Source organism: Halichoerus grypus, chromosome 5 (assembly GCF_964656455.1).
Source record: "Halichoerus grypus chromosome 5, mHalGry1.hap1.1, whole genome shotgun sequence".
In the NCBI taxonomy this organism is placed as follows: Eukaryota; Metazoa; Chordata; class Mammalia; order Carnivora; family Phocidae; genus Halichoerus; species Halichoerus grypus.
Window position 1 is genome coordinate 160,421,160 of NC_135716.1, and position 25,098 is coordinate 160,446,257.

General features: G+C 37.2%; 1 protein-coding gene and 1 pseudogene across 1 annotated transcript in view; both read right to left on the reverse strand.

Moving 5' to 3' along the window:
- Nucleotides 1–25,098, reverse strand: part of AGO3 (argonaute RISC catalytic component 3) — a 139,880-nt gene that overhangs the window by 109,359 nt on the left and 5,423 nt on the right. The gene's annotated exons all lie outside the window — the stretch shown is intronic.
- Nucleotides 786–24,904, reverse strand: LOC144381691 (ferritin heavy chain pseudogene; annotated as a pseudogene).

Below are 25,098 nucleotides of genomic sequence, written 5' to 3' on the forward strand. Positions count from 1 at the left end.
TTGTGGTTCCTCAAAACATTAAAAATAGAATTACTATATGATCCGGCAATTCTACTGCAGTGTACACACCCAAAAGAATTTGAAGCAGAGTGTTGAAATGATAACCATGTACCATTGCTCATAGCACCATCATTCACAACAGCCAAAAGATGGAAGCAACCTAGTGTCCACTGATGGATGAATGGATAAACAAAATGTGGTATATACATATAATGGAACGTTAGTCTTAAAAAGGAAGGAAATTCTGACACTTCTTTAACAGAGATGAACCTTGCAGATGTTATGTTACATCACAAAAGGACACTGTATGATTCCACTTATTAATACCTATAGTAGTCAAAATCAGAGAGAAAAAGTACAAGGGTGGTTGCCAGGGGCTGGGGAAAAGGGAGAGTGGGGAATTGCTGCTTAGTGGGGAGAGTTGCAATTTTGCAAGATGAAGAGTTCTGGAGATTAGTTGCACACAGTGTGAATGTACTTAAATACCATTGAATTGTACACTAAAAAATTGCTGAGATGGTAAATTTAATGCTATGTATACTTTGTGACATTTAAAAAAAAAAGTGACATCCAGCATTAAGATTTTTTTTTTTAAGATTTATTTATTTGACAGAGAGAGACACAGTGAGAGAGGGAACACAAGCAGGGGGAGTGGGAGAGGGAGAATTCAGGCTTCCCGCTGAGCCGGGAGCCTGACGTGGGGCTTGATCCCAGGACCCTGGGATCATGACCTGAACCCAAGACAGACACTTAACGACTGAGCCACCTAGGGGCCCCAGCATTGATTTTTTTTTTTTGGGTACCAAATTACTTTATTTGAAGAATGGTACAAATGAAAGAAGTTAAGTAGATGTTTTGGTACAACTTATAGAAAAGGTAAAGGTAACCCCAACATGCATGCACTGCCTTGGTGACCAGGGAAGTCATCCTTGTGGCTATGGGAAGACAGCCTAAGGCTTAGCTCTCACTATCACTGCTTCCCAAGATGTGCTTGTCAAAGAGATACTCTGCCATGCCAGATTCGGGAGCCCCCATCTTGCGCAGGTTGGTTACGTGGTCACCCAATTCTTTGATGGATTTCACCTGCTCATTCAGGTAATGAGTCTCAATGAAGTCACACAAATGGGAGTCATTTTTATCAGTGGCCAGTTTGTGCAGTTCCAGTAGTGACTGATTCACGCTCTTTTCCAAGTGTAATGCACACTCCATTGCATTCAGCCCGTTCTCCCAATCATCACGGTCTGGTTTCTTGATATCCTGAAGGAAGATTCGGCCACCTCGTTGGTTCTGCAGCTTCATCAGTTTCTCAGCATGTTCCCTCTCCTCATGAGATTGGTGAAGAAAACATCCGGCAAAGTTCTTCGAAGCCACATCATCGCGGTCAAAGTAGTAAGACATGGACAGGCAGACGGAGGAGACGCAGAGCTCCAGGTTATCTGGCGGTTGATGGCGGCCTCCGAGTCCTGGTGGTAGTTCTGGCGCACGTGCGAGGGGGACGCGGTCGTCATGGCGGCGGCTGCGGGGGCCTTGGGGCGGTCCGAGGGCGCTCTGAGGAGATGGCGGAGGGCTGGCTCCGAGCCGCTGGCCGGGGTGGGGGACGAGCGCTGTTGAAGCAGGAAACTGAGGCGACTCTCGGCGGAGGCTGTTCCCAGCATTAAGGTTTTAAAGCTCAAAATGTTGTAGCTTTGTTACATGAAGTTCAAGGAATAAATTCAGTTAATAACTATTATCTGAATAAACTTATATTTAAAATATCTGAAAAGTCCTGTAACTATAGCTGTTGAAAAAATGAAATCCACAATCAAAAATATTTCCAGGGGGCACCTGGCTGGCTCAGTCAGTAGAGTATATGCTCGGGTTGTGAGTTTGAGCCCCATGTTTGGTACAGAGATTACTTAAAAATAAAATTAAAAAAAATTTTCCATGCATACACTAAAGATTCCAGATCCATATGGTCCCACTATAAAATTATAGCAAACATTAAAGGAAAAAAATACTGGGCGCCTGGGTGGCTCAGTCAGTTAAACGTCTGCCTTTGGCTTAGGTCATGATCCCAGGGTCCTGGGATGGAGTCCCATATCAGGCTCCCTGCTCAGTGGGGAGTCTGTTTCTCCCTCTACCCCTCCCCACCGTTTGTGCTCTCTCTCTGCTCACTCTCTCTGTGCTCACTCTCTCAAATAAATAAAATCTTTAAAAATTGTAATAATAAAAAATAAAGGAAAAAATACTGATCTTATACAATCTCCCACAGAATAGGAAAAAAGTAAATATACCCCAATTCAACATATGATGCCAGAAAAACTCTAAAACCTGACAAAAACATTATGAAAAAGGAAAATAAATGAAATCATAGGACAATACCATTCATGAATATACCTGCAAAAGACCTAAACAAAATGTTAACAAAGTGAATCTAGCAATGTATCAAAAGGATAACGCATCTTTTTTTTTTTTAAGATTTTATTTATTTATTTGACAGAGAGAGAGAGCGAAAGAGGGAACACAAGTAGGGGGAGTGGGAGAGGGAGAAGCAGGCTTCCCACCGAGCAGGGAGCCTGACGTGGGGCTCGATCCCAGGACTCTGGGATCATGACCTGAGCCGAAGGCAGACGCTAACCACTGAGCCACCCAGGCGCCCCAGGATAATGCATCTTGACCAAGATGAATTTATTATCAGGAATTAAAAGCTGGATTAACAACAACTCTTTTTTTCACTTTGGATAAAAGTACATTAAAGTGCTGCCTATATATATATATTTTTTTTTTTAGTTTTGTTTTCATATATTTGTAAAACCTCTTTTGAGGACATTACCTTTCCTGTTAACCTAGATAATACTGATAATATCCTAGGTAACATGGAGTAATTCTAGACTAGGTCATAGTTGTGGCTCTGCCACTTATCTAACCACTTGATCTCTGTCAAGTATTAGTAGCCCTGAAACTCCTATTTTCTGATCTATAACATGGGAATAATACCTGATCTGCCCCTTTCTTGTGACTCTTATCAGGATCAAATTAGAAAATGTACAACAGTGGGGCGCCTCGCTGGCTCAGTTGGTTGGGCATCTGCCTTTGGCTCAGGTCATGATCCCAGGGTCCTGGGATGGAGCACTGCATCGGGCTCCCTGCTCAGCAGAGTGTCTGTTTTGCCCCTTCCCCTGCTCATGCTTGTGTGCTCTCTCTGAAATAAATAAAATCTTTAAAAAATATATTTTTAAAAAGAAAGAAAATGCACAATAGCTAAAATGTATCAAGCTCTCACCATATCTCAGGCAATGAGCTATATGCTTTATATGCATTATCTCATTTAAACTTCATACAAACCCTACAGTGATTTATAGATGAGGAAAACTGAAGTGATTTGCCTAAAACATCATAGCAGGCAAGTAGGAGAACTGGGATTGGAACCAACCTGTTGAGCTATTTTGTTCCATTGATTTATCTGTCTATCCTTTCTCCAGTAACACTGTCCTGATTACTATAGTTTTATAGTAAGTACAGTTTTGAAGTCAGGTAGTGTCAGTCTTCTGACATTATTCTCCTTCAATACTATGTAGCTATTCTGGTTATTTTACCTTTCCATACAGACTTTAGAGTCAGTTGATACCTACAAAATAACTTATTGAGATTTTGATTGGGATTATGCTAAATATATAAACCAAGTTCGGAAAAACTGACATCTTTACAATATTGAATCTTCCTATCCATGTACATGGAATATCATCTCCCTATACATTTAGGTATTCTTTGATTTCTTTCATCAGAATTTTGTAGTTTTCCTAATATCTCGCACATACTTTGTTAGATTTATACCTAAGTATGTTGGGCAGGGGTGCTAATATAAATAGTATTGTGCCTTTAATTTCAAATTCCAATTGTTCATTGCTTCACTATAAGGTTACAATTAATCAAGACAGTGTGGTATTAGTCAAAAACCACATAAAAAGATAAGCAGAACAGAAAGTCCCAAAATTGATCCACACAAATACAATCAACTGATCTTTGACAAAGGAACAAAGGCAAGTCAATGGAAAAAGGATAGCCTTTTTCAACAAATGGTGCTGAATACGGGGATATACACATGCAAAACAAAAACAACAAAGAAAAAAAAACATCTAGACACAGCCCTAGCATCTTTTTCAAAAGTTAACTCAATGGGGCACCTGGGTGGCTCAGTTGGTTAAGCATCTGACTCCCGATTTCTGCTCAGGTCATGATCTCAGGGTCATGGGATCGAGCCCCTCGTCAGACTGTGCTGAACAAGAAGCCTGCTTAGGATTCTCTCCCCCCACCCCACACCTGCTCTCTTGCACGCACTCTCTAAAACACCAACCAAATAAAAAACCTCAAAATGGCTCATAGACCTAAATGTAAAATGCAAAACTATAAAACTCCTAGAAGAGAACACATTTGAAACCCTAGGTGACCTTGTGTTTGGTGATGACACCAAAAGCACAATCCATGAGATAAAAAACTGGTAAGCTTTCATTAAAATTAAACTTCTGATCTGCGAAAGAGAATAAAACACAAGCCACAGAGTGAGAGAAAATATCTGCAAAACACTTAACTGATAAAGAAGTGGTAACCAAAATACACAAAGATCTTTAAACTCATCAATAAAAGCAATTAAAAATAGAAGATCTGAACAGATACTTCACCAAGATATACAGATAGCAAATAAGCACATAAAAAGATGCTCAACATCATGTCATTAGGGAACTGCAAATTTTAAAAAATGAGATACCACTACACACCTATACGAATGGCCAAAATCCAAAACACTAACACCAAATGCTGATAAGAATGTGAAGAACTCTCATTCACTGCTGGAGGGATTGCAAAGTGGTACAGCCACTTGGGATGACAGTTTAGCAGTTTCTTATAAAACTAAACATACTCTTATCATACTATTCAGAAATCATGCTCCTTGATATTTACCCAATTAGTTGAAAACTTATATCCAACAAAAACCTGCACATGAATGTTTACAGTCATAATTGCCAAAACTTGTCCTTCAGTAGGTAATGGATAACTGTGGTACATCCAGACAGCAGGATATTATTCATCTCTAAAAAGAACTGTATTATTGAGCATGAAAATACATAGAGAAACCTTAAATCCATACTACTAAGTGAAAGAAACCAATCTAAAAAGGCTATGTACTGTCTGATCCAATTATATGACATTTTGGAAAAGGTAAAATTATGAAAACAGTAAGATCAGTGGTTTCCAGGGCTTCATGGGGTGGAAGGAAGATTCCAAAGTTTTATGGGGTAGAAGCAAGGAATAGGTAGAACACAGGGGATTTTAATTCTACTCTGTATGGTACTGTAATGATGGATACATGTCACCACACATTTGTCAAAACCCACAGAATGCATAACACAAAGAGTGAACCCTAATACAGACCACAGACTTTAGATAAGAATAATGTAACAATATTGGATCCCTAATTGTAATAAATGTAACAAACTAAAGCAATAATAGGGGGAACTGGTTGGAAGGGGAGTAAGGGGGTATATGGGAATGCCTGTTACTTTCCAATTTTTCTATAAACTCAAACTACTAAAAAAATCTATTAATTTTTAAAAATGCATGTGCACTTTGACCTAGTAATTCCATTTCTAAGTATTTATCTACACATATACTTCCACATGCAAAAAATGACATTTGTACAAGGATATCCTTGTCTGCAGCATTACTTGGAATAACAAAAAACAATGAAATGTGAGCCCAATGAGGGTGGGAGTTTTGTCTGTTTCCTTCACTGATCTATAATGTCCAGAACCATTCCTGGTATACAGTAAAAAAATAAAATGTGTTAAATAAATGAGATGAATAAATCAGAGCCCAATTAATGTTACAACTATGCAATGGAATATGTAACTACTAACATTAAAAAGAATAGAAAAGAAAAAGAATAGAGAAGCTCCTTAGTATCAATAGATAGTAATATGAAAAAATATGAAAAAAACAATGCAGGATAGGGTATATAACACATGTTCATTTGCATGAAGAAACAATATACATTCTTATTATACATATATAACATACAGTCATATTATACAGTGTACACACTATTGTCCACCAAAGTAGTGGGAGCAATGATTGCCTTCAGAGAGGGAACTAGATGGCTGGGGGCCTAAGAAAGAAGATTGATTTTTTTCTCCCTGTATAGTCTATTCTGATACCTAACACTTGTTTCTGTAACACAAATCAGCATATATGCAATTGTAAGTAGGGAAATTATGTCACTTTAGCACAGACGTTACTTTGGTTCATATGTGATTTTCTTCAGCCTGTTAATGTTTTTGCATTACCAAGTGATCGCAGTTGAATACAAAGTACACTAACAATGAATACAACAAACAACAGAGAAATACGGTATTGTCCATGATACTCATTACATGTAAGGTCTTCCCTCTGGTTCAGTTTGGCCACATGCTTGGACTCAGAATAGCTTTGGCATGATTTCCTCTGAAATTTGTGCTATTTGCCTTTATCTCAGTAATTTGGCACTCTCAAACCTTCCTCACATCCCATTTCATCAAGCTACCATCATCTTTTTCAACATCTTAAAGTCCTATGCTTATAGTACTCATTCATTAGAACTTTTTTTTTGCTTCTAGTAGTGTATTTTTAAAGAGATATTCACACCATACAATTCACCCATTTAAAGTATACAATTAAATGGCTTTTAGCATATTCACAGAATTGTGCAACCATCATAATCAATTTTAGAACATCTTCCTCACCCCAAAAAGAAATCCTGCATCCCTTCACCATCACCTCCCCATTCCCCCCAACCAAAGGCAATCATTAATCTACTTTGTTTCTATAGATTTGCCTATTCTGGACATTTCACATAAATGGAATCATATAATATGTGCTCCTTTATAACTACCTCCTTTCATTTAGCACGTTTTCAAGGTTCATCCACCTTGTGGCATATATCAAACTTCATTCCTTTTTATTCACCAATAATTTTTCATTGTTTGGATATACCACATTTATTTATCCATTCACCATTTGATGGACATTTTGATTGTTTCCACTTTTTGGCTTTTATAATAAATAATGCTGCTATTAACACTCATATCATGTCCTTATATGGACATAAGTTTTCTCTTCTCTTGAGTAGATTCCTAGGGATGGAATTGCCTTTTCAGGAACTGCTGGAATGTTTTCCAATCATTATGAATTTAATATGTTTAACTGTTATGGTATTTTTATTAGAATTTTCAGTTTCTATTATATTCTAGTTACAAAGTTGCATAGATTTTTTTTTCTTAAGATTTCATTTTTAAGTAATCTCCACACCCAATGTGGGGCTCAAACTTACAACACTGAGATCAAGAGTCACATGCTCTATCTACCAAATGAGCCAGCCAGGAGCCCCAAAGCTGCATAGGTTCTGACTGCTTAGGTTCGAGTCTATTCCCACCCCTGCCCCCATTAAGGCTTAATATGATTGCATATATCACCTGATAGCAGAAACGCCTGTATATCCCTTTATATCTTTTTGAATTTTGAATTATATGCTATTATTACCTATTTTTTTTAAATCAAGATAAAGTTTATCTTGCTAATGAAGGTAAACTTAATGGAGGTATCCACTCAATGGGACATAAGAGTTTTGTTTAGTCTGTTTCACCATCCCTTTCCAAATTACATTCTGGGAAAGAGATTATAATCAGTAGTTGAATATCTCATGTGACAATAAAACACAGCTGTAAATCTCTACCACTCTTTCCATCAAGAAGTGGTGGCTTTCCTTTCCCCTTGAGTCTGGGCTGTCCCTGGACTTCCAGAATGCAGAAATAGTTACACTGCGTAACTTCTGAGACTTAAAAAGATCTGCAGCTTCTGCCTTTGTCTTTTGGAATGTGACTTCTCAGAACCCAGCCTCCATGCTGTAAGGAAGCCCAATGTGCCACATGGAAAGACCAAACTATAGAAGAGCCCAGACTCCTCAGACTCTTCCCCCTCTCTCCCACTTCCAGCTGATGGTACCAGTTGATCTTCTAGCCACAAAATCCTGAGAAATAATAAACCTCTGCTGTTTGTTTTAACTTCATTAATACAGTAATGGATAACTAAAACATTTATCATTGTAGAAAAATATGGAGAAAATATCTCATTATAAGAAAAACAATGGCATAATACACTAATGTATTTAAGTTTATATAGTTTCTTTGCTCACTACCAATCCTTTCCAACTCCAAGTCTCCCTTCTTCAGGTTTCAAATTCATCTTTTGTTATTCTAATGCATGTCTTTAAATAGTGTTATGCAAAAAGGCATGGGGCATAGGGATAGATTTTCCAAGCCTTTACACATTTAAGAATGTCTGGTGAGGGGTGGGAGGGATGGGGTGGCTGGGTGATAGACACTGGGGAGGGTATATGCTATGATGAGCGCTGTGAATTGTGTAAGACTGATGAATCACAGACCTGTACCTCTGAAACAAATAATACATTATATGTTAAAAGAGAAAAAAAAAGAAAAGAAAAAGAAGATAGTAGGAAGGGAAAAATGAAGGGGGGGAAATCGGAGGGGGAGAAGAAACATGAGAGACTATGGACTCTGAGAAACAAACTGAGGGTTCTAGAGGGGAGGGGGTGGGGGGATGGGTTGGCCTGGTGATGGGTATTAAAGAGGGCATGTACTGAATGGAGCACTGGGTGTTATATGCAAACAATGAATCATGGAACACTACATCAAAAACTAATGATGTGGGCGCCTGGGTGGCTCAGTTGGTTAAGGGACTGCCTGCGGCTCAGGTCATGATCCTGGAGTCCCAGGATCGAGTCCCGCATCAGGCTCCCTGCTCAGCGGGGAGTCTGCTTCTCCCTCTGGCCCTCCCCCTCTCATGTGCTCTCTCTCTCTCTCAAATAAATAAATAAAATCTTTAAAAAAAAAAAAAACTAATGATGTAATGTATGGTGATTAATATAACATAAAAAAAAACTAATGATGTAACGTATGGTGATTAGCATAACATTAAAAAAAAAAAGAATGCCTGTTACTTTCACATACAAACTCCCTGAAATGAACCCATACATTCAACAATTTGATCTTCAAATTTCCATAGACATTGTCTTCTAGTATTTAGTATTGTGATTGCTTTTTCTGTATGCATTCTTTATAAGTGAAACTTGAGAATCCATAAATATGTCCTTGTGTGGTTCTCCGTTAGCTTGAAACATAATACATTTTTTTTTTTAAGATTTTATTTATTTGACAGAGAGAGAAAGTGCATGCGAGCGAGCGCACAAGCAAGGAGAGGGGCAGGCAGAGGGAGAAGCTGGCTCCCCACGGAGCAGAGAGCCTGACGCGTGGCGGGGAGGCCTGGATTCCAGAATCCTGGGATCATGACCTGAGCTGAAGGCAGATGCTTAACCAAATGAGCCACCCAGGTGCCTGAAACATATGTTTAATTTTCAGTTGAGATCAATATTTCAGAAAGGTTCCGTTATTTATTTTTTATCTTTCTCAAACACCTCTAAAATTTGCCCTCAGTAGCCTGCATGCATGGATTTTATATCCAACCCAGTTGGTACTATAGCCCTATAAATATAGTTGTTTAAGGGTGCCTGGGTGGCTCAGTCGGTTAAGCATCTGACTTTGGCTCAGGTCATGATCTCAGAGTCCTGGGATGGAGCCTTGTGTTGGGCTCTCTGCTGAGTAGGGGGTCTGCTTCTCCCTCTCCCTCTCCCCCTTCCCCCTGCTTGTGTTCTGTCTCTCTCTCATAAATAAAATCTTTAAAAAATATATAGTTGTTGGGATGCCTGGGTGGCTCAGTCGGTTAAGCGCCTGCCTTCAGCTCAGGTCATGATCCCAGGGTGCTGGGAGAGTCCCTTGCTCAGCGGGAGCCTACTTCTTCTTCTGCCTGCTGCTTCCGCTGCTTATGCATTCTCTCACGCACTCTCTCTGACAAAATCTTAAAAACAACAACAATAAGAACATATATATGTAGTTGTTTGTAAATATTTGTTTAAGTTTGAAACTGACAGCTTCCATATCTGAAGTCTGTGATTTTGTTTTCTTTGTCGGTTGTCTTTTTTGCTCATGGTATTTTGTTAGCATGTATATCTGGTCATTGTACTTGAAAAGTTAATTTGTAGAAATAATTTGAGAACTAGGACAAAGATATATTCCTCAAGAAAAGATCTGCATTTGTTTCTGTGAGGTGCCTGGGAATACTACCAGTTCAGTGCAACTTAAAACAAATTCAAGATTATAATAAAGGCTTCCAGTGAGGGTCATCCATTTCAAGATTAGTTTCACCCTCAGTATAACATTTGAGGGTCCCAGTTTATGGCACAGAGGTCTCCTGTATAATCTCCATCATGTGCAGACTCTGGACTTTAATTTCTGTTCACTTCACATCTTCAGGCATCAAAATTTAAAGTTCCCAAAATCAGCAAATGTCCTCGGGAAAAAAGTGGCTTTTATGGTCATTACTTCTCTGGGTTTCTATTTCTCTTCCATTTTAACCTGGTAATTACAGGCATACACGACAGAACTGAATTTTTTCCTGTAAAATATCTCTTGGTTTTTAAAATCTAAACTTCTTAGAATATATTTAAACATCTTTCAATATAATTTTTTCAAATTATTCTTATATAGCAAATATTTACACTATGTCCCCCAAACTCAATACAACCTTTTTTTTAAGACAATGTATAAAGAAAAGTTTTAAGTCCAGTGCATTTGACAGAATATCAGACATCACATGTACAAGTTTTTTTGGTTTTGTTTTCATTTTAATTAAAGCTAATTAACATATAGTGTATTATTAGGTTCAGGGTGCACATATAAGTTTTTTATTTTTTTATTATTTATTTATTATTTGAGAGGGAGAAGCAGAGGGAGAGGGAGAAGCAGACTCCCTGCTGAGCAAGGAGCCTGACGTGGGGCTCGATCCCAGGACCCTAAGATCATGAACTGAACCGAAGGCAGATGCTTAACTGACTGAACAACCCAGGCACCCTGCAGGGTCACATGTAAGTTTTTTAAAGCCTGCTGAGTATCAACAGAGGGAATGTGCTGCTGGTGCTTAAAAAAAAGTCATGAAGCCTCATGGTAACTAACAAAGAATAACCCTACGGTAGATATATAAAAGATAAAGAAAAAAAAAATCAAAGCACCCATTAAAGAAAATCATCATGAAGAGAGCAGAGAAGAAAGGAATGGCAGAACTACAAAACAGCATGAAAACAATTAGCAAAATAGCAATTAAGTACATACCTATCAATAATTTCTTTTTTTTTTTTTTTTAAAGATTTTTTTTTTATTTGAGAGAGAGAGTGAGAGAGAGAGAGAGCACAAGAGGGGGGAGTGGGAGAGGGAGAAGCAGACTCCCTGCCGAGCAGGGAGCCCGATGCGGGACTCGATCCTGGGACTCCAGGATCATGACCTGAGCCGAAGGCAGTCGCTTAACCAAATGAGCCACCCAGGCGCCCAATAATTTCTTTAAATGTAAATGGTCTAAGACAAAGTGGAGCGGCTGAATTAAAAAAAACAAGACCCATCTATTTGCTGCCTACAAGAGAAGCACTTCAGATGTAAGAACACAAAAAGACTGAAAATGAAGGGCTGAAAAAATAAATTCTACACAAATGAAAATCAAAAAATCATCTCCAAAACTTATGTCAAGGAGTTTACCACCTGTTTTTTTCGAGGAGTTTTATGGTTTCAAGTCTTACGTTCAAGTCTTTAATCCACTTTGAGTTAATTTTTGTGTATGACGTAAGATAGGGAAGCAGTTTCATTCTTTTGCATATGGCTATCTAGTTTTCCCAATACTATTTATTGAAGAGACAGACTGTCCTTACCCCACTGTACATTCTTGGCTTCTTTGTCAAAAATTAATTGACCATTTAACATGTAGGTTTATCCCTGAGTTCTCTATTCTGTTCCATTGACCTATGTATCAATTTTTATGCCAATACCATACTGTTTTGATTACTGCAGCTTTGTAATACAGTTTGAAATCAGGGAACATGATGTGTCCAGTTCTGTTGTTCTTTCTCAAGATTGCTTGGGCTATTTGTGGTCTTTTGTGGTGATACAAATTTTAGAATTGTTTGTTCTATTTCTGTGGAAAATGCCATTGGAATTTTGATAGGGATTATACTGAACCTGCAGATTGCTTTAGGCAGTATGGACATTTTTCCAATATTAATTTTTCCAACCCATGAGCACTTTCCATTTATTTGAGTTGTCTTCAGTTTCTTTTATCAATGTCTTACAGTTTTTACTACACGTTTTTCACCTCCTTAGCTAAATTTAATCCTAGGTATTTTGTTCTTTTTGATTCAATTGAAGAGACTATTTTCTTAATTTCTCTTTCTGATAGATCATTACTTAGTGTTCAAAAATATAACAAATTTTTTGTATATTGATTTTATATCCTGCAACTTTACTAAATTCATTTATGAGATCTGACAGTTTTTTGGTGGAGTCTTTCAGGTTTTCTATATATGTCATTTGCAAATAGTGACATCTTTACTTCTTCCTTTCAGATTAGGATGCCTTTTATTTCTTCTTCTTGCCTAATTGTTCTGGCTAGTACTTCTAGTACCATGTTGAATGAAAGTGGCAAGGGTCAGCGTCCTTGTCTTGTTCCTGACCTTAGAGGAAAACTTTTCAGCTTTTCACTGTTGAATATGATATTGGCTGTGGCCTTATCATGTATGGCCTTTATTGTGTTGAGGTATGTTCAGCTGTCTCATTTTAAAAATGAGATAAAACTATATATTCTAGGGGCGCCTGGTTGGCTCAGTCGGTTAGGCGTCTGCTTTCAGCTCAGGTCATGATCCCAGGGTTCTGGGATCGAGCCCCACATCGGGCTCCTTGCTCAGCGTGGAGGCTGCTTCTCCCTCTCCCTCTGCCTGCCGCTCCCACTGCTTGTGCTCTCGCACACTCCCTCTGTGAAATAAATAAAATCTTAAAACAAAACAAAAATCTATGCATTCTAGATGTGCTTGGCTTTAAGTTATTAAAAAAAAACAGTTCTTTAACAAATACTAACAAGCATCTACAACATGTCACACAATACACTAAGTGCACTTCCCTGCATTAAGCACCTAGTATATGAAGGGAGGTGGACAGGGAAACAGTATACAGAACTTTTTCCCCCTTCATATCAATTTCAGAAGTAGACTTACCAAATCAAAGGGGAGGAACAAAAATGTTTCTGACTCTTGATATTCACTGCCAAACTAGCAAGTGAATACATTATTATCACCGGATCTCTCTCTCTTACCCTCTCTAGCATTAGGCATTACAATTTTAAAATACCTTTTATGTGTTAAAAAATAACTTTCTGCTATTTTATTTACAAATGATTACTATCAAGATTGGCTTAAAAATAGTATTTTACTCTTCCTATATACCCCATTCTCTGTGAAACTCACTGCCCCCATAGATATTTAAAAAAAACAAACAAACAAACATAGGGACACCTGGCTGGCTCAGTTGGAGGAGCATACAGCTCTTGATCTCAGGGTCATAAGTTTGAGCCCCATGTTGGGTGTAGAGATCGCTTAAATAAATAAAACTTAGAAGAAAATAAAAAACATAAAAGGTCATTTATCTACTTTAAATATTTATTGAACAATTATTATGTTCAAGTTTTTATAGATACATAGATTAATTAATAAGTCACAGTTATTTGCTTTAAGTAGTTCCTAATATATTGGGAGGGATATTCCATCTTAATACTTAAGGAAAGTTAACATTAACAATAGCTACCTTTACTGTTAAATATTTTTTTAAAGATTTATTTATTTATTTCAGAAGAGAGAGAGCACATGTGCATGAGCGGGAGGCAGAGAAAAGGGAGAGGGAAAGAATCTCAAGCAGACTCCCTGCTGAGCAAGAGCCCCAGGTGGGGCTCAATCCCATGACCCTGAGATCACAACCTGAGCCGAAATCAAGAGTCTGGCACTTAACTGACTGAGCCACCCAGGCACCCCTTCCTTTATTGTTAAATACTTGAAATATATTATATGATTTCTCGCAACATAACTTTTGAGGCAGGTACTATATTATAATGAGGAAACTGAGGCATAGGGAGATTAAAAACCATTATCACAGTTAGAAAGTGGCAAAGCCAGGATTTGCAAATGTCGATCTGATTCAGAGCCTACCATTACACTACACCATTATACCACTACACTACTACAAACTAACATCTGCTGATAGTCTATCATTCATTAAGTCACTCATTCATTCATTGACTCATTAATTTGTTCAACAAATCATTGCCTCCAACTGTCAAGCACTGTTCAGGTTCAGGTGAACAATAATTTTAATAATATTAACAGAGAGCTGGTCTTCATGAAGCTTTATGGAAGGGTTGGATAGGCAGATTAGATTGCACTTCTTTTTTGCTAGTCAGGTAGGAGTAAGTGCTATAAAGAAAAATAAAATATGTTAAGGTATCCGCATAGGGGCGCCTAGGTGGCTCAGTCACTTAAGCATCTGACTCTTGATTTCGGCTCAGGTAATCTCAGGGTTGTTGAGACAGAGCCCTGCATCAAGCTCTGCGCTGGACATGGAACCTACTTAAGATCCTCTCTTTCCCTCTCCCTCTGCCTCTCACAGCCACCCCCCCAAATAAATAAAATATGTTAAGGGGATAGAAAGTGGGGGTTGGAACAGAATAGGTAGTTAATTATTTGATGGGTTTGTCAAAGAAGGCCTCTTTAAAAGGGTGACAAGTTGGCAGAAAACAGAGGAAGTGAGAAAAAGAGTCATGTGGACATCTGGAAGAACATTCCAGCAGACTCTGCACTGAGTGTGTAGCCCGACACACTCAAGTATATACACCGAAGTATAAAGGAAAAAGCAGAAGCTTGCTTGGTGAACAGCAAAGAAATCACTATGCCTGAAGCACAGGGAGCAAGAAGAGCATAAGAGATGAGGTCAGAGAGTGAATGGGAGATCAGATCATACAGGATTTGAAAACCATGAGGAGGTCTTTGGATTGTATTCTGAGACATAAGAAATCAACAAAGGGTCAAGAAGCATTATGATCTGACTTGAATTTATTTTTAAAACAATCACTCTGGCTGCTGCGTGAAGAAACTATACGTAAAGGTACAAGCAAAGAGACCAGTTAGTAGGCTGATTGTCCAAGCAAAGGATAATGATGGCTAGGGGTGAGGTGGTACCAGTTGGGGAATAATGTTGATGTGGAAAATATTTACAAGGTAGACCTGATGGGAACTGCTAATGGATTAGGCGTGTGGTTTGAGAGAAAAGAGCTCTCAAGGACTGTTTTGGTTTTGTGTTGTTTTTTGGTCTAAGCAACTAAAAGAATGGAAGTGTCATTTACTGAGTTAAGAAAGACTCAGTGATTGGAGCAAGTTTGGAGAGGAAATCAAGAGAATTTTTAGGACATGCTAAGTTTGATGTGTTTATACAATGAGGTGTCTAGTAAGCAATTAGCTGGTGTAAAGTTCAAGGGAGAGGTCCAGGCTAGAGAAATAAATGTGAGTGTCCTCGGCATAGTAATGGTATTTGAAACCACTGGACTAGAGATTACCTGAACTGTGGTAAGATACAGAAGAACACTAAGCCCTGGAATACTCCCAATGTTCAGAGATTGGGGAAATGAAGAGGGCATAGCAAAGGAGGCAGACAAGTGATATCCAGTAAGGTTGAGGAGAACCTGGAGAGAGCGGTACCCAGGAAGAAACGGAAAAAAGTGTTTCAGGGCACCTGGGTGGCGCAGTCAGTTAAGTATGCAAATCTTGGTTTCAGCTCAGGTTGTGATCTCAGGGTCATGAGACTGAGTCCTGTGTCGGGCTACACACTCACTGCAGAGTCTGCTTGAGATTTTCTCTCCCTCTCCCCCTCCTGCTTGTGCTTTCTCTCTCTCTCTCTAAAAATTAAATAAATAAATCTAAAAAAAAAAAAGTGTTTCAAGAAGTAAGCAATTTAATCAAATGAAGTCAAATAAAATGAAGATTTGGGAATTGACTAGTGGGTTTAGCAAACTCTGTGTTGACCTTGATAAGAGCAATTTCAGCAAAGTGATGGGAACCAAAAATTCACTGGAGTTAAGTTCAAAAAGAATGCCCTGAACATGATCAAGACTTTAGGTCCTAGCAATTAACAGTAAATTGAAAGGAACGTGTTAAATTACACAATGAAGATGGAACCAGCAAAATCCAGACTGTGATAAGTCTAAAAGGACAAACAATCCATAAACTACATGGGGGGATGGGGGAGGGAAGGATAGAAAACTTACAGATTAAAAGACACTTAAAAGACATATCAATCACGAATGGATAAAAAAGAGGTGGTATGTGTACACACACACACACACACACGCCATTGCAATTGAATATTACTAAGACATAAAAAAGAATGAAATCTTGCCATTTGCAACAACATGGATGGATCTAGAGAGTATAATGCTAAGTGAAACAGGTTAGTCAGAGAAAGACAAATGCCGTATTTCACACATACGTGGAATTTAAGAAACAAAACAAAACAAAAGGAAAAAAGAGAAAAAAAACAGACTCCTAAATATAGGAAACAAACTGGTGGTTACTAGAGGGGAGGAGGGTGGGGGATGGGTGAAATAGGTGAAGGGGATTAGGAGTATACTTATCATGATGAGCACTGAGTAATGTATAGAATTGTTGAATCACTATATTGTAAACATGGAACTAATGTAACACTGTACATTAATTATACTGAATTTAAAAAAGACAATCAATCACAATCTGTGAAACTTACTTGGATCCGAACTCAAAAATGAAAAAATAAATAAAAGGCAAACTAAAAAAAAGTAGAGCTGAGACAAGTAGGAATTTGAACACTGACTAGATATTTGATACAGACTATTATTTTGCTGTGATAATGGTACTATGGTTTATTTTAAAAGCCTGTATCTTCTGTAAATACTTAGTAGATATTTATGAATGAAATAGTATTATGGGTAGAATATGCTTCAAAAAAATACAAGGGATGGGAAATTAGAAGGGACACAATTGGATGTGGGTTGATGATTGCTGGGTTTGGGTGATGGATACATGGTAGTTTATTACATAATTCTACCTATTTGTATACATCCTCAATTCTCTATAAAATAAGTCTCCAAAAATAGAAGAAAAGAAGTGCCATTTCCTTTGCATACTTAAACTCTTTTTACCATCCCATTGTACAGACAAGGAAATTAAGGTTAAGGAAGATTAAGAGGTACAGCCCAAAGTCACAGTTAACTTTTTTAATAGACTATTAAAAAAATATATTTGTATATATTTGAGAGAGAGCATGCACATGTGTGTACACGAGCAGGGGGAGGGAGAGAACAGAATCTCTGAGGCCACCTCTGCGCTGAGCAGAGCCTCACGTGGGGCTCGATCTCACGACCTGAGCCAAAATCAAGAGTCCAATGCCCAACCAACTGTGCCACCCAGGCACCCCTAGACTTTATTTTTTACAGCAATTTTAGGTTCACAGCAAAATCAAGCAGATGGTAGATTGCCCATATGCCTCCTGCCCACACATACCCATAAGCCTCCCAATCAACATCCCCACATGGGAGTGGTAAGTTTGTTACAATCACTGAATCTACAATGACACATCATTATCAAGTCAGTTAATTTGAGAGCCAGGATTTGTCTCTAAAACCCATGCTTTGTAATACTATATCACACTGCCAATTTTTCCCCCATTATTTTGCCGGGTGCTATTTATACAAACTGGCAAAAAACCAAAATTGTTTCATGAATAAGCAATGTAACAAACTCTACAGTTATTATAAAATCATCATCATCATTAAGTATCCAAAAAATATTTTAATGTAAATTAATGAAGCAATATATTTGCTTACAACAAATTATACTTCCAGTGAAACACATTTCAGTTTTTTTAACAAATACATATATTGCCCACTAGATTTGGAAATATAACTACACAGAAATACAAAGCACTATCTGGGACTTCTCTCCACTTCAAATGTTTCTTTTAGTAGTTATAGGAAGTACTGGCTAATATCAACTAACCACATTAAACCTCAAACATAAAACAATACATGTTCAAAGGATATTTGTGTATATGTTGTTCACTGACCTAACAGTCTACATGTACTAGTTTTGAGTCTAAAGGTAAATAACAGCCTACAGCAAATGTGAATGATGAAAAACAGTGAATAAATCAACCACAGCTTATACTATAGCCTATTATGAAAATAATGGATTTTCACTGGGAACTTCTGCTTCAATGTTCATGGAATAATACATCTTGTTTCAACAATTCTACTTCTAGGAATTTATCCTAAAGCAATCACTGGACCACTATACAAACATATATATTAGGATACTTACCAAAGTCTTATTTATAATGAAAAACAAAAAAGAAAGAAACCTAACCCACGATCAACGAGATTGATTAAATATGTACTGAGTATAGACTATCACATTGCTGTAAAAATGTAAGTATTATTATGGAAAAAATGTCCAGGACACATTACGGAGTAGAAAAAACAGGTTAAAAACAATTAATATGATGGATGAAGATATGGATGAATGTCTCGGAAGATATACAAGAAAAATACTAGCAATGGTTTTTTTTTTCCCCCCAAATTTTATTATGTTATGTTAATCACCATATATTACATCATTAGTTTTTGATGCAGAGTTCCATGATTCATTGTTTGTGCATAACACCCAGTGCTCCCAGTGCAATGGTTTTATCCAGAGGATGGGATATTATTTTCACTTTCTTTTTTTTTTTTTTTTTTGAAGATTTATCCATTTATTTGAGAGAGAGTGAGAGAGCACAAGGGGAAGGGCAGAGAGGGAGAGAAAGTCACAAGCAGGCTCCACTGAGTGAGGAGCCCATCGCAGGGTTCAATCTCATAACCTTGAGATCATGACCTGAGCCAAAACCAAGAGTCAGAGGCTCAACCCACTGTACCTCCCAGGTGCCCCTTCACTTTCTATTTTAGACTTTCCTATATTGTTTGCTTCTTTAAAATAATAAATAAGTATTTTTAGACCCAGGAAAAATTTTGGTTTTGGAAAAATGTATTGTGTTGGCTTCAAATTTTGACATAATAAAATGCCTGTTTACTACATAAACCCACAAGGCTAAGCAGTAAACATTAGCATGAGATTTTAGTAACCCCTCACCTACTAATTCTACCTATTCATTCAATGAACCGCTACAAACAGTGCACTTATTACCATATTACATTTATTATTTCACTAGAGCTAAATAATCACTTGCAGAAATTCAGCCTGCTGAGGGTAAAATTTCTCAGATGGCAGTACTGAAGAACTGTTAAAAAGGCATTTTGCCCCTTGAAAACAAGAGAGCACATTACCCAAGTATGTCCTGCACAATGGAAATGCCTTGATATTTATTTCATAATTAAAGGTTGGGTAGCTTCTGAAAAACTGTGATCAGCCAAGCAAAAATTTTAGAAAATTTTTGAGTAATTTTAGAGGAATGCCACTTTTATGTTAAATATACAGATAGAAATCAAGTCTTAATTTAGAAACCAGAAGTTTCTTTTAAGAAAAGGAAAAAAAAGAAGACTTCATTGCTAAGGTATAAGCCCATTTTGCAATCTATTCTTTAACCTTTTTTAAAAATTCAGATACACTAATGAACTTCTTTTGTTAGATGATTTAGAAATCAGTTAAAATATCAAGTATTGGTAATGACTCAAAAATAGTATAAGCCTACAACTGAGAACATTTTCTTGAAAAATTTCTTCCACAAATGAAAAACATAAAAATATCCCATGTTTATATTCTAGATACCTTCTGACTTCTCAAGAACCTGACAACTTAGAAACAATGTAGGAAAAAACTGGCTGATTCAAAACAAAGAATTCTTCCAAATTATTTCACTATTATTTCAGAATAATGTAAATAATTTTTTATTGTAATCAAATGACAATAAGCTCAAATTAAGAGAAAACATCAGTTGTGTGACATGGTTTTGCTAAATCTCAACAGACTTTTTTTTTAAAGCAATGGATAGCCAAAGAAAGTTATTAATATTAACACAGATAATGGCAGAAAACTACAGAAACTCCAAATACAGAAAGGCTGTTCATGTATCCTAACAGCATAACCATTATGGTTGAAAAACCACACAATATTCTTTCTCACATCTGTTTTGTTAATGAGCCAAGGATGGGGGTCTATTGGGTATCCTAGACAACTGAATTAGATGTAGGAATGTCTGGTGAATGCTGTTTATCCCAACAAACTGAGACTACATAGGTTTAGAAAGAATACTATTCTTAAATAAATTATATTTTTAGTTTTACCTTCCCCCAAAATGAACTATCACTTGCCTTATTCTCCCATCTATCAAAAAAAACCACAAAAAACAAAAAACTTATAAATTACTTTAGATCTTAAGTTTTTTTTTTTTAATATTTTTATTTATTTATTTTCCAACAGAGAGAGAGACAGCGAGAGAAGGAACACAAGCAGGGGGAGTGGGAGAGGGAGAAGCAGGCTTCCTGCGGAGCAGGGAGCCCAATGTGGGACTCGATCCCAGGACCCTGGGATCATGACCTGAGCTGAAGGCAGACGCTTAACGACTGAGCCACCCAGGTGCCCTTTAGATCTTAGTTTTAAGTATTATTAGAGAAAATGTTTCATTAGATTAACAAAATATTTAATTACTTCATCTTTCAGATAGATCCTCAAATATTTTAAGACTATAAGAACCTATGTGAAAAAAGATGGCTATAATATGAAGAAACACAGTCTTCAACTAGAATACAATAGTTTATGACAGTTTAGCAAGAATTCTATTCTGAACTACGGTTTTTCCATATACAACAGAGACCTTTTCCAGGAAATGTCCCCTTTACAGGGCCCCAGGCCTCTTTGCATGCTATCAGGCCAGGCTTATAGAACCAAACGAACACAATGTCCCCACTGGAAAACATTATTGAATATAAACTAAATTTAAATTCACAACTTGGTACATAAAATTTTCCAAAAGAGCAAAAGGGAGTAGCATCTTGAAATGATTTCATTCATTCTAGCAGCTTTCCTAAATTACTTAATTCCTTAATTTTTTTTTCCTCTTTTGAATAGAGATTTACTAGTTTGAAATCTGGCTTAGAAATTTAAAGAGTGGGGCGCCTGGGTGGCTCAGTCGGTTAAGCGGCTGCCTTTGGCTCAGGTCATGATCCCAGGGTCCTGGGATCAAGCCCCACATCGGGCTCCATGCTCGGCAGAAGCCTGCTTCTCCCTCTCCCACTCCCCCTACTCTCTCGCGCGCGCCGTCTCTCTCTCTCTGTCAAATACATAAATAAAATCTTAAAAAAAAAAAAAAAAAAGAAATTTAAAGAGTGATCAGGGTGATGGAATCATGGATAATGTTTAAAAGTTTTCATCACGTTAAGCAAATTACGTTTGAGGGTTACTTATATGTTCTTTTTCTCCTTTAAGTCTTTGTTTAAAAGAACAAAGTTGTTTCAAAAAAAAATAAAAAATAAAAAATAAAAGAACAAAGTTGTTTCTTGCCTCCTTTTCAATTTTCCCTCAGGGGAAAAAAAAATCCATCACTGTAAGAGAAATTCAATTCTAAAACAAAAATCAAAATATTTGCATATTTTTGTTAAGTCCCACTGCCAGTCAAGAGCAGCAAATAGTAGGAAAAAGTTATGGTGGCCACTCAAGAACAGCACAAACTTAAATTTAAGTGGCAACCAAGTAGAAAAACCTTTTGCATGTTCAAAATTCATGCCCTCCAGACAGAGCAGCATTTTGACAATTTTTCTTCAAGACAAAAATCTACAAATGAGAAAACATCCCACAGTGATTTAAAAAGATTATTTTAAATATTAAACTGAGAACCTAATGGCATTATATATTTTAGTATTTTGAATCCACAACTTTTATTCATCTCACTCAAACTTAGTTTCCATATATGCAACTTCTGTTCCTTTGGAACTTGTTCTCAAATGATTTTTCTAGATTATTTTATTATTATTTTTAAGTAGGCTCCACGTGTGGAGCCCAACGTGGGGCTTGAACTCACGACCCTAAGACCAAGACTGAGCTGGGAAAGACTTAGACAATGGACTGAGCTACCCAGGCGACCCTAGATTTTTATTAGTAAAGAAATGCAGAGCCTTGGGCGCCTGGGTGGCTCAGTTGGTTAGGCGACTGCCTTCAGCTCAGGTCATGGTCCTGGAGTTCCGGGATCGAGTCCCGCATCGGGCTCCCTGCTCAGCGGGGGGTCTGCCTCTCCCTCTGACCCTCTTCCTGCTCGTGCTCTCTGTCTCTCATTCTCTCTTTCTCAAATAAATAAATAAAAAATCTTTAAAAAAAAAAAAAAAAAAAAAAAAAAAAAAAAGAAATGCAGAGCCTTAAAACCACTTTGCAGATCCAAACATGAACTTAAAAGTATCACTAAGAAACATGGTCTATTCACTCCTGCAACACTGTATAAGACAACTACCAAACATATCAAATCACTTTGCATATCATTAATTTAAAGTAACAGTAAACGTTTTTCTTCCATTGGTAGGTGAGTACAATTCCTTCTGCCCTAAACAATAGTCTGACGTCACCTAAACATGCAGACTAGAGTAGTAAGGTTCTAAAACACTGCTACTCAGGAGAACCGATATCTCAATGAACATTTCTGCTGCTTCTATTGACACTTATTTAGAATTAAAACATATACTTTTAGTCCAAATGTAACTAAACTCTAAAAAACAGGGTTTCATCAGAAGTTCCTCTAGCCAAGGAGTCACAGGCACAGAAACAAAACTACTGTTATATTTAAAAACCAACTGTGCCAGCTTCTCTGGTTAAATCAAAGTTCACAAAGTTCTAAATCAGAACAATGCACAGGACACCCTAAAAAATAACTTAAAATATTACATGCAAAAAAGGAGGACAAATACTAACTTTTAGTGAGGAATGATTCACCAAGAAACAATTATATAGCATTTGTATCCTAAGTCCAAGTCCTCCAAAGTAATTTAAGTTTTCTATATATCTTCTCAACAACTAGAATTTAAAACATCCTGTCAGAAGGTAATACCTAAGAATCTCCACACACACACAAAAAACCCTTAGAACAAAATTGGAGCAAAGATCCAACATTTACTCAACAAACTACCAGAGAACATTTATGTCTAAAAAAGTGTTTTTAAGTAACCTCTACACCCAAGGTGGGGCTCAAACTCACAAATGAGATCAAGTGTCATGTGCTCTACCAACTGAGCCAACAAGGCACGCAGATGTCTAAAATATTTTAAACCAAAATATGTACCTGTCAAATTCTTTTTTTTTTTTTTTTTTAGCTTTATTTTTAAGTAATCTCCACATCCGACGTGCGGCTCGAACTCACAACCCTGAATTCAAGAGTCTCATGCTCCACCAACTAAGCCAGGCAGGCACCCCGGCACCTGTCAAATACTTGATTTAAAACTCAGTTGCATGTTTTGCCCAACTATGCTTTCAATTTCACAATGCAGCATAACAATTACATAAGTCTCAGGAAGAATGAAAATTTTGTTTTTGATGATGACAATTCTGAGCCATATAATACTTTATCTTCATTATTAGACTACAGTTAATCATGTATAAACTGCAATGAAGAGCAAACTTTGAGTTTCAAGATGGTCAAGCATATGGCTGATATTATCTAATTCTACCTCCTCAGATGTGAAGATAGTTAAACGGGTATATATTTCAGTAATGGCATATGCAAAAAGAAGATGTAAAACTTATCTATAGCTCAAGAATTCACAGGAGCATTTACTGAATCATACTTGGCTAGCTGGACCAGTTGGCTAGGTGATTGGACTTCAGAAGTATTTTCTAAGACGTTGTCCATACATTGGGGCATAATTTCATATGAAAAACCCAAAAGAGAAAAAAACTAAAAAACAAAAACAAAAACTATCTTTAAAACTCAGGGTGATTAATAAAGTATTTAACTTTCATGTTTTGTTTTCCAGGCTTGACAAGAGGACAGTTATGTAAAAGTCACCCATAGCCCTAGATCATTATATTCACTAAACAATATGATACAAAATTAAAAAACAAAGCCAGGGACAGTTTCAGAAATATACAAATCAATGATAAACAAATGAAAGTATAAAACTCTTCACAATCTATAGACAAAGTATCCCTTTTTAAGAAAATATGATGATGACAAAAAATGAAGCATGCAAAAGAGAAATGGGAGAAAAGGATTAGAGAAAATTTCATATAATAAAACTTCCAATAATCCCCTCTCCCCATCCCATCTCTACAAATTTGTGCTGTTTGCATCTATTGACAATTATACGTCTTAACCTAATCAACAGATCCTTTATTATCATTAGGTCACTGGTTTCTTTTATTATTTAAGTTTCTCTCATATTCAAGTACCTCCCAAACTGGCAAAACGAGATGTGAAATTCAGGAACTTGTGATCCCATCAGTAACAAGACACCCCCCACCTCAATGTTTTGCAAATTAACTTATAAATGTGTTACTGTCTGGATAAAACATACTATGAAATTTAACATATTAAGTATGATCTTTTGGAAAGCAAACCATTATGTAACACCTACTTTATATCTCTCAATTAATTACTTCAGAATCATAAAGAGTGCTTTTTCTTTTTCAAGGTAAGTACTGCCCATGTTGCAATTTTTCTCAAGACTGCCGTTTTCCTAAGGAGAGAAAGCAGTTTTTCTAAATTCCAAATTTCCAGGAATATGATAACCGCTTCTCTAGGGAATAGGGAATGAAAAAAAATATTGTCAGCAATTTTAAGATCCACCTCCTCACGTAAGCAGTAATCCGGGCCAATATGACATTTCCGAAAACCTCGGGAACTACATACCATGCTGCCACAAACATCAGAAAAGAACTCGGGGATGGAGGAAATGCCATCTTGCATTTGACGTTGTGCTTACACCTATTTCAAACTTAATTCCCACCGTTATCTCCATGTAGCTTCACAACTACCCTAAGAGGTGAGAGAGAGCCGACCGCCCAGTGCCTCCTTGGGACACACGACCCGGTTAAAGGAAGCGCACACCGTTACACCTTCAATCGGAATAACAAAAGCGACGACAAACCCTTCT